This window comes from Monodon monoceros, unplaced genomic scaffold (genome assembly GCF_005190385.1).
Source record: "Monodon monoceros isolate NGI ecotype Baffin Bay Population unplaced genomic scaffold, NGI_Narwhal_1 Super_Scaffold_21, whole genome shotgun sequence".
NCBI classification, from domain to species: Eukaryota; Metazoa; Chordata; class Mammalia; order Artiodactyla; family Monodontidae; genus Monodon; species Monodon monoceros.
Window position 1 is genome coordinate 127,401,500 of NW_021703778.1, and position 10,958 is coordinate 127,412,457.

Consider the following 10,958-nt stretch of genomic DNA (forward strand, 5'->3'; position numbering starts at 1 on the left):
ATGTTGTGTTATAATTCAAATCAGATTTTGACTGAAGTAGGAAATGGAGGGTGCTCAGTTAGAAAATCATTTCACAGAAGAAAGTCAAGGTTGAAGGGGCAAAGGGGAATTTGCTGTTTTGAAGGAAGACAAACCAGGTCATACGCATTGTTAAGTGCTAGGGATACACAATAACTCACTCTCCCCGGATTATTAAAGAAAATCGAGCTTAACTAAATAAGGACATGCAAAAATCTGAATTCATCCACCTAAGTTGGGTGAGAGAAAAACCTGCCCAGAAGAGGAGTTCCTGTCACACTGGGCCCTGGAATGTGGGGGATAGTGGAGGCAGAACTCTTAACTGGGACCCAGAGGACTGTGGAAAAGAATCTGCACAAAGTGTTAGAGAAGGTTGAAGGTCAGTCTGATGTAGAATGAGTAAAAGGAGCAGAAGATTAAGGAATCTACAGTCTGACAACAGAGGAGAAGAAGTCTTAGAGCAGAGTCCTGATCACACTGTACCTGAAGCCCACATTACTGCTGGCCTTTCACTTAGTCAACCAATACATTCTTTTTATTGTTGGGCAGTTTGGCTTGGTTAATCTGATACTTGCAGCCTAAACTGATACATGAATGGATGAAGAAATGAACCAGTTATTACACAGAAGCTTGAGCTTGATATCAGGGACTCAAACCAGATATGAGGTCCAGAGTATGAAAATGGTTCCAGTGCTCCTTGAATAAGAAGCTCTACCTCAAACAGGAATCTTTTATGTAGCAGAATCAAAAGATAGTCTTTCCAGGGTTTGGTTAGCAAAAGTCTGAAAGCTCGAAGTGTGGCTGTGTCACAAACTAACAGTGGGCCAGTGAGGAGCAGAGATTTTCACAGGAAAGTCTGGTATTTAGGTTCATTCTCATGCTGTGGATACCTGGCTGCTACTCGAAAGCCTTCATACTGGGTTGGCCAAAAAGTGTCTTCGGCTTTTAAGTAAAAATAAAAGACATTTTTCATTTTCACCAAGAACTTTATTGAGCAACGTATTCACCCTTTTGTTCCACTACCTTCTGCCATTTTTCAGGCAACTTCATAATTCCATCTTCCCAAAACTTTTTATCTTTCTGAGCAAAGAACTGTCCCTGGTGCCTTTTACAGTCTTCCAGGGAATTGGAATTTTTTCCATTAAGAGAATTTTGTAAAGACTGAAATAAGTGGAAATCCGAAGGAGCAATGTCTGATGAATACAAAGGATGAATCAGAACTTCCCAGCCAAGCTGTAACAGTTTTGCCTGGTCATCAAGGAAATGTGCGGTCTTGTGTTATCTTGATGGAAGATTATTTGTTTTCTGTTGACTAATTCCGGACACTTTTTGTCAAGTGCTGCTTTCACTTGGTCTAATTGGGAGCAGTACTTGTTGGAATTAATCGTTTGGTTTTCCAGAAGGAGCTCATAGTAGAGGACTCCCTTCCAATCCCACCATATACACAACATCACCTTTGGATGAAGACTGGCCTTTGGTGTGGTTGGTGGTGGTTCATTTTACTTGCCCCATGATCTCTTCCATTACACATTATTGTACAGTATCCACTTTTCATCGCCCATCACAATTTGTTTTAAAAATGGAACGTTTTCATTATGTTTAAGTAGAGAATAGCAGGCGGAAATATGGTCTAGGTTTTTTTGCTTAACTTATGTGGAACCCAAACATCAAAGCGATTAACATAACCAAGCTGGTGCAAATGATTTTCAATGCTTGATTTGGATATTTTGAGTATGTCAGCTATCTTCCACATGGTATAACGTTGATTGTTCTCAATTAATGTCTCGATTTGATTGGGGTAGCCGACCGTGGAGCATCGTCCAGCGAGAGATCTCCAGCACGAAACTTTGCAAACCACTTTTGACACGTTCCATCGGTCACAGCACCTTCTCCATATACTGCACGAATCTTTTTTTGCATTTCGGTTGCGTTTTTACCTTTCTTGAAATAATGAAGCATAAGATGCCAAAAATGTTGCTTTTTTTCCTTCCATCTTCAATATTAAAATGGCTACACAAAGATTCACCAATTTTGATAAGTCTTTTTTTAAATGCACGCTGATATGACAGCTGTCACATACAATCTAACAAAATCGTTTTGAATGGAGTTAAAGACAACTAACTGCTACTAGAGCCATCTTACGGAAAAAAACCGAACGAACATTTTGGCCAACCCAATAGAAGGTGTAAGAGAATAAAAAAAGAGTAAAAGAAGAGATGACCAATTAAGAGAATCCTCATTTATCCTCAGTAAAGAAGTAGTAAAATACTGTGGTTGAGAGTATGGACTTGGTGGCCAGACCTGGTTTCAAATGCTGCTTCTAGCACTTACTAGTAAGTTGTCTAACATGCTGAGCCTTAGTACTTCCTTACTCATAAAATGAGAGACGAATACTAACTGCTTTGAAAGTTACGGCAAAAATTAAATGTGATATTTTATATAAAGCCTGGAACATAGCAAAATTCAATTAGTGACGAATAGTCTTTGTTATTCATAGAATTAGGATGGTACATGTTGGGAGAAATTTTCATAGGCTGTTTAAAAGTTAGGTGGGCTGCAGGAGGGCTGTCCTGGTATATAACAATCATATCATTCACTTTTGGGATTCTCTTGGTGATTTTCATATCCCTCTTGCCGAACTCTGGGTGGGAGAGAAGTCAACCTTAGTTTCTAATTTCCACTTGACCCAACATTTGCAATAGTTATTTTCCTAGAGCCACACTTGCATTCTCTGGAAAGGAGCTGGGAGCCAGCACTGAAGTCACAGTGCCTGGCACATAGTAGGCACTCAGTAGATGCTATCTGCAGCTTGGTTGCAGCAAATTGATTGTTTTCTGTCAGACACGATGATTAGAGGATATTTAAGAAGGGCACTGAAAGATATGAACAATCCAGATTCTCTTACTGTTTCTACTTTGTAAGACTCTTGGGTACAGAGTTCATTTATGATCTGGAATGGGGTCTAAACTTACTGGGAAAAAGATAAATATGTCGGCTATAGCCTACCTCCTCTAGAAATGGTTTTGCTGAGCGGGCTGATGGCAAAGTTTTGTAAGGAGGGTGGAGGACGGTTAGTGGAAAGTTTTGCCCTTGTTCTTAGCTCACTCTGTGGCCTCAGGCAAGCCATTTAACCTCTTGGTGTCTGGATTTCCTCATCTGTGAGCCAGGGATAATAATACTTTCCTACCTCACAGGTGCATGGGGGCATTAATTAATGTTTGTCTAGTGCTTGGGAATCTGTGATGAAAGGCAAGCATCATTATTGTGGGTTTGCTGCAGGCAAGACTAGATTATAGTCCTCCAGATGGGTTACATATGGGAAGTGGTTTTAGCAAAAGCTTTTCCCAAATGAAATGCAGGCTTGAAGGTTTGGGGTCGCTTCAAAAGAAAAGGTGCCAGTGGAACTTCATCCTGTCCTTCTTGCCTTAGTTGGCTCAGGTTTCACTATCATGCAAAGTTAGGAATGAGCATCCTAGCACCATATATTAATTTATTCAACAAGTAACATCTAGCCGATTTGTTTCAGCGGTCTCTGCTCTGCACGGATTTTCATAGATTTCAAAGTGTACTTAATACCCTCGATTAAGTAGGTGAGGGTATTGTTGCAGGAAACTCTTAATTTCTCCTGAAGAGTAGGGGCCATTTAATGTGTCTATCCCGTGATAAGTGGGGAAGACAAAGCCATTGTGTTTTAACAGCACCAAGTGGACAAGTCAAATAGGCAAGAAGTTTCCATCTTTTCCTTTTGTTTTGTTTAACTTCCTTCTCCTCACCCCCCCCCACTCTTTTAAAAATAGCCTTTACACTAAAGAGCACTGGTATGTTCTTGAAAGCTTTTAAAGAGGAACGTTTTGAGAAGGGACTTGTGGGCAAAGAACAACAGAGTGTCTGGATACATTAAGGCTGGGAAGGAGGGGGAAAAAAATCTCTCCTTGAGAACTAGACAAATTTTAGTTTTCTCCAAATTGGAAATATTGATTCAATTAGTACACTTGTCCAATTAAAGGGCAAAGATAATCTTTCCTTCCCCATGAGCAGAAGTGTATTTTCTCATATAAATACAGAAGAAAGCCAAATGAAATATTTTATTAATATTACCGACCCAGGCAATAGGAAAGCAAATAGGAAGATTCTTATTTTTGGTGAACTCATGCTGCTGAAAATCTGCTAGAACAAAATTCCTAAGGCAGAAATGCAGTGATGATACAAAGTAAGAAGCATATTCATTAATTTATTCATTCATGCAGCAAATATTTATTGAGTGTATTTTATGTGCCGGGAAATGATTGACGAGCAACATAGACAGGGTCCCTGCTCACATGGAGCTTACATTCTGGTGGGGGAAGACAGGCATATGCAGAGAAGCAATTGTGAAGACAGGGAACAAAGATGAGGGGGTGGCGTTACAGCATTGGTGGTGATTTAGTTTGGATGGCTAGGAAGCCCTCTCCAGGAGGTGGCTTTAAGCGGGTCAGGCCCTTGGTGGGAGCGAAGTATAAGACTTAGGGTTAGAAAATGACTGTTGTAATAAAGGAACCTTCAGGAGGCATGGGATGCAACTTGGCATCCCAGCATTTCCCTACAATGTGGTACCAATTGTAACTTCTCTAATTTAGAGTCTCCATCATTTACTGCAAATAAAGGAAAGTGGATTTTGTTTGGAACCATCAAATTAGAATAGCTGGCTGGTGTTCTGGAAAGATCAAGGACCATGTCAGGAGACCTGGTTGATCCTGGCTCTTCCAGCACCTTACTAGATTAGTCATACAGTCTCTGTACCTCTTTCCTTCCCTTAAAAAAAAAGGAGGTATTGGTGAAGTCCTTTTCAGCTCCACTCTAGGAACAATATAGAAGCAGGATTCAATGATTGTAAACCCTTGTTGTTTGGAAATCTACAAAGATGATAAAAGAAACCAGCAACAAATTTGAAAAGTTTGCATATCAGTAGCTCAAAAATTTGAGATAATCAGGCAGGTAGCTGGGTGCAAAAGTTGCATACAATGAGTATTTTTATAATGAGTCTTTAAATTCCTTCTTGCTTTTTTTTTTTTTTAGAATATGGGAGTTAAAAAAATCTGCAGTAGGGAGTTTTCAAAATATTAGGAAAGTAAATAAAAACTACGACTATAATGTTTGTGGTTTTGTTACATTTGAGTTTTCCCTGCTCTCACAAATTGCCAGAAATGAATAGATGTGAAATGTCCGTCTTGCAGCTGAGAATTACTCCTGCAACAAAAAGTAGACTGTTAAAAGTCAATAAATTCGGAAGGAATAATTTATGCTGTAATAGCCCAAACTCTTCCTTAATTATTCAGGTATTAAGAATTTTCTTCAACAATAATATCCTAAACACAATTTTATGAGCAAATGAAATTATGCATTATGATTTTTTTTTTTTTTTTTTTTTTTGCGGTACGCGGGCCTCTCACTGTTGTGGCCTCTCCCGTTGCGGAGCACAGGCTCCGGACGCGCAGGCTCAGCGGCCATGGCTCACGGGCCCAGCTGCTCCGCGGCATGTGGGATCTTCCCGGGCCGGGGCACGAACCCGTGTCCCCTGCATCGGCAGGCGGACTCTCAGCCACTGCGCCACCAGGGAAGCCCTATTATTAATATTTTTTGTCTATAAGCTAGTAAAATGACACTAAGAGTATTACCTTCTATTGTGCTCAATACTTGGCAAAAACAGTTTCATGTTTCTTATTCCATCTGAGCCTCATAACTGCTTCGGAATTTATTACTTATTTGGAATTTATTATTCCCACTTCATATGAGGAAAAAGAGGTGCAGGAGTTAGGATTTTCCTGGAGTTACATAGCTAGTAATTTAAGTTAGAATCCAGGATCCTGCATCCTGTCTAGTGCTTCGAGCACCCCAAAATGGGTGCAACATATAACCTGAGTTTCTGTTCTGTGTTTCTCTGGTGTTTGTTTGCTTAATGCAGGACCCCGGAGTACTTCCAAGAATTTCTAGAAAACTTTGAAACTGTTGTGTAGCACAGGAGCTTACAAACAAGTCTGGGAGCTAAAGTGAATCTACCAGTTTTATTCTGCTGCTCGGACCCTGCTCCTTTATGTCCCACGTCTCTGTCAGGCATGGCTGTCCCTTCTCTTGGGCCACTCTTATCTATTGCTATGATGAGATCTTAGTTGTGTTGGTAGGGTTCCCCTTATTTCAGATAAACTCTGGGCAAGAATGGTACATCTCATTCTGAATTCATTTTAACATATCACTGAGACAAAAATTCTTCTAACAACATGTTTTTCATGGAGTGTAAAATTTTTAAAATCTGATTTTAAGGGTATGTTTATCTTTGACCTGACATCAGTCGGTAAGCACTAAGTTTGGTGTGATAAGCAACAAAGCACTTAAGACTCTGTGCCACTCCCCAGACCTTACATTCTACTGGGAACGCAAAATATTAAGCCTTTCAATTAGAATATAGCCCAATGATTAAATGAAATATTTTGCTCTATCATTTCGAGGCACGCTTTAAGATCTGCTAAGTCCATTTATAGGTCAGAGAGATTGAGGGGGGGCAGAGTGATCGATTTGAAGGCTGTGGAGAAAAGATGCAAGAAACACAAGGGAATGAGAGAGTTGAGTTTAGAGAGAAGAACTGGGCATAATTTTGTTCAAAATTTCATTCTTTATTAGCAATAAGTTAAAATAAGGTGGTGTTTTTTGATGACTCATAAGATAGATGTTGCATGAAAGGGTACTGGAATCAACAGGCACAAATATGATGGCCAAACATGGAAAAATGATCATAGGTAGAGCATTTGTTCCACTGCCTTTTATCTTTTACACCTGTGTTTGAATTCATCCAAAGTTGCATAAATCCTTTACACAGCTGTCGAGATTGCACCTGAAAAAAGGCTGAAGTAGTCTCAGATGGCCTAACATTTCATCATTCTGAATACTTAAACCCAAACAGGTTTAAACACTTTGCCAAACCCAAGGATAACGGGCTTCACATTGATCTTTGCTCTGTTCAAATGTTCAACCGTGTGTGCCAGAGTGTACACTGCAGACTGCCTTGTATAGACTCCCACGATGTTTAGCTGCAGAAAAGCTCAAAAATAACATTTTAAGGATGGCAGGTGTCCTTGGAAATTTACTCAGAAATACACACTTTGATATATGTCAGTAGATAAAGGGCAGCTGGCTGCTTGTACAAACTGATCTACTGAACTTAATTTTTCGCTTTTTGTAAACAAGTAGTTAAATACAGTATACTTCTGAAAAGAGCTTATCAAGTTTCTGGTATTTTCACTAGACTGTTTCTGATGTCTATCCTGATGTCCACAAGTGGATTACTTTTAACTTGGGGTCTGTCATTAAAATTTAAAAAAATTATGAATATGTACATCAGCATTATAAAAAATGCACACAGTACAGAAAGGTATAGAATGAAAAGTGCAAGTCCTCCTATACTCTCTTTCCCCCAAACTCCCCTCCCCAGAGAAACCCCTTTAAGAGTTTGATGTATATCCTTCCAGATCTTTTGTAAAATACATGACTTTGTGCGTAAATATAAATGTTATAAACATTTTTATGACACTATCTTTTCCTTAAAGTAGCATAATGTTTTACCAGTTTTTAAATATTTTGCCAGACTAAGGAGTGAATGTTGGGATCTCTGGGTATAGGATTTGCTCTGGGTGAGGACCAGATGCATGTAAGCCATTTTCTTCAAATTTAATCCTTCCTTGTTCACACTACCAAAAGTTGAGAGGCTTGCTTTCTTGGTAAACATGCTACCATGAAGAAGTAAGTCTGAAAGTTAACTTTGAAGGAAATTTAGGGCTTACTTTTGTGGATAGAAGGGAAAAAAATGGAAATTCCAAGTAGAGGAGTTTCTGGAATTTGAGCAAAGTCATAGAAACTGGAATCCCTGGTTTCTTGGTCCAACTCATTTGTGGCTGTGATAGAGGAAAGCTCCGGCCATCTTTCTGGCTGACTTGGTGGATGTTTCTCCACTGGGCTCTCAGTAGGACTGTATTCAGTTCTATATATTGATGGATTCCCCTTCAGTGTGCTTCTACACCCTGCTCTAGTGAGTACTGCTCTTCCCCTAAAGGAGCTCCTTCCTAAGGGAAGAGATGGATTTCCCTCAGTACGGCAGAGGAAATCCCAGAGTAGGCCCATGCTTGAACTTTATGAATAGATATGAAAATAGCTACTCAGAAATACACACTTTGATAGAGTTTTTTTTTTTTTTTTTTTTTTTTTGCGGTACACGGGTCTCTCACTGTTGTGGCCTCTCCCGTTGCGGAGCACAGGCTCCGGATGCGCAGGCTCAGCGGCCATGGCTCACGGGCCCAGCCGCTCCGTGGCATGTGGGATCCTCCCGGACCGGGGCACGAACCCGTGTCCCCTGCATCGGCAGGCGGACTCTCAACCACTGCGCCACCAGGGAAGCCCTTTGATAGAGTTTTGACTGCTGGGGGAACTTGACTGTAGGCTAGTTGGCAAGATAATAGAAGCAGTTGAAAATGGCACTGGTGAAAAGTTGAGGGCTGGTGGGTCAGAGTCAAGAAAATTGATTCCAGCAGAATACGTGTGGTGTAGAGTATAAGGTTGGAAACATGAAGAAGGAACAGAAAATACAGTTAGTTCTAGGGTTTGGCACTTGGACCTGAGCCAGAAGAAATTAAGAAGATGAGAGTCATGATGAAATGAAGTGACCCTCACTCGTTACGTATGCCATTTCTTGTCTTTCGGCTTCAAGCCTACCCTTCTATCTTCCTTCAGTGATGCCGGGGCAGGGACCCCATGAATGACTGGCCTTTGCCAGCTGCCTCCCTGTGAGGCCATTTGGGGATGCTGATGAAGAATGAGAGACTTGCTCCTTCCTGTTTCCTGTGGGCTTCTTGTTTGCTTTCTGTCCCTGGGAACATCACACCAGCCTCGCTTCTTTATGAAACCTGGTAGCAGCAGTTGTTCCAGGAGCAGCCGTTGAATCCAAAGAGCAGTTTTTCCAACATTCACAGAACCTCTCTCATACGCCACCTGCTACAAGACCAGCTGCAGCTAAGAAGCACCGTCTGATCAGAGGTCTGGGGTGTCAATCTCACAGGGCCCTTCTTCAGCTCAGGGACGCCAGCCCCAGCCGAACAGCACCCCTCCTCAGAGGTCTGAGTTTTTCAGCTCTGTGCAGACCCTCTTTCTAAGTTTTAAGAATTCCAGCCTCTTCTGTTTCTTCTTACAGCCTTAGGAGTGGTCACTGCTACCTGTAATCATTAACGTCTGTGACACGTTAAAGTTGCTGCTCTGTTCTTCAGTATGTAGTTATCATTTCTTTATACTGTATTATTTCTGTCTCTTTACTGGACCCTGACTGACACAGGCTTTCCCCAGATGGAGTAAATAGGAGAGCTCATGAGTTCCTGTGTCATTCAGGACCAGTGATAGCCTGCATTACGTGGGGATGGAGAGAATAGAGGGGAAGAGGTACATTTGACAAACTGTAAGTGGGAAGGAAGCAACAGGATTGATGATTGGAATCAGAGAGTGAGGGAAGAGAGAGTAGAATAGACAAGGTTTCTACCCCGGTGGTGGAGAGAACGGTGATGCCATGGAAAACTGAGAAAGTTGGGAAAAGAATGAGTGCAGGTATGGGGACATGAAATTAGAGATATCTTAAAGGCATCTGATAAAATGGAGCTAAAATTCAAGGGAGAACTAGAGTGAGACTGTGGCTGAATTCCCTGAGAATGTAGGACAGGATGGAGCAACAGGAGTTGCCAAGTAACTGGTAAAAAGAGGCTTAAGGCAAAGTCTAGCATGGCATGAACCATAACAAATAGGGATGGGCTTCCCTGGTGGCGCAGTGATTGAGAGTCCACCTGCCGTTGCAGGGGACGTGGGTTCGTGCCCCGGTCTGGGAGGATCCCACATGCCGCAGAGCGGCTAGGCCCGTGAGCCATGGCCGCTGAGCCTGTGCTCCGCAACGGGAGAGGCCACAACAGTGAGAGGCCCGCGTACCGCAAAAAAAACCAAATAGGGATGGCCTCTTTCTTAATACCCTATTCAGGCTAAAAACTATAGGTCCACTACTGTAACCAGAAGAAGGTATTAGTGATGATTTGAGATTCTGTTATTGTTCAAATAAGCAAACTTCAGCTCTGGTTGAATAAGTCAATCCAGTAGAGCATCAGTGAAAAATGTTGTCTTTAATTTTTTAAGGTGGAAGCAGATGAGCAAACTACAGAAACAGCCACTTTACATGAGCAGCAAACTATGAAGCCCGTTGTCATCAAGTAAAGCACACAGCAAAGGTAATCTGACACATATTTAATAACATTCACAGTCATTATTGTGCTATATTGTAATTAGGCACAGGCGGTAAGCAGTTCTTGTAAAATATTGTAATTCGTATGGAAGTCAAATCAATGTTTCTCTCTTTTTGCTTTCTTTACTTCTTTATCTAAAATGGATCTGCCAGCAGTTTTCATCGATATAATGTACCGTCAATTAAAATCCATTTATCAACATTTACTGAGTTTTTATTATGTTCCAAGTATTGTGATGGCCTCCCGGGGATAGAAGTATGAACAGTCTTGGCCTTAAAGTTGAGAAGTTTGTGTACAATTTACTCTGAATCATACAGGTGCTATAGAGCGACGGATACATGTTCCTGCCTAATGGTCCGGCATCCCATACTCTGTGGTCTCGCTGCTTAAAAATATAACTTCCTCAAAGAACCTTTCCTTCTCCAATGGACAGCCTCACTCCCCTGCTGCCTGCCTTTTTTCCTGCCCTCTGTTGGCCACTGAGGGGTTTTCCACCAGCATTTCCAATTCTAAGTTTGGGGATGGTAAAGGTCTGGACACCAGGGGACTCTGGTTCATGGCCCTGGGGCTACCTTGATCCTGGGAATAATAGACACATGGTGGAATGGATGGCACATGGAGCAGAAACACGGAGTGGGGAGGGCT

General features: G+C 41.5%; 1 long non-coding RNA gene across 1 annotated transcript in view; it reads left to right on the forward strand.

The window, feature by feature from the left end:
* The window catches only part of LOC114904983, an 88,631-nt gene extending 78,323 nt beyond the window's left edge, over positions 1–10,308 (forward strand). The window contains exon 3 of the long non-coding RNA XR_003796078.1: positions 10,207–10,308. This is a non-coding gene — a long non-coding RNA (uncharacterized LOC114904983). The remainder of the gene's footprint in view (positions 1–10,206) is intronic.
* Positions 10,309–10,958: the final 650 nt, after the last annotated feature.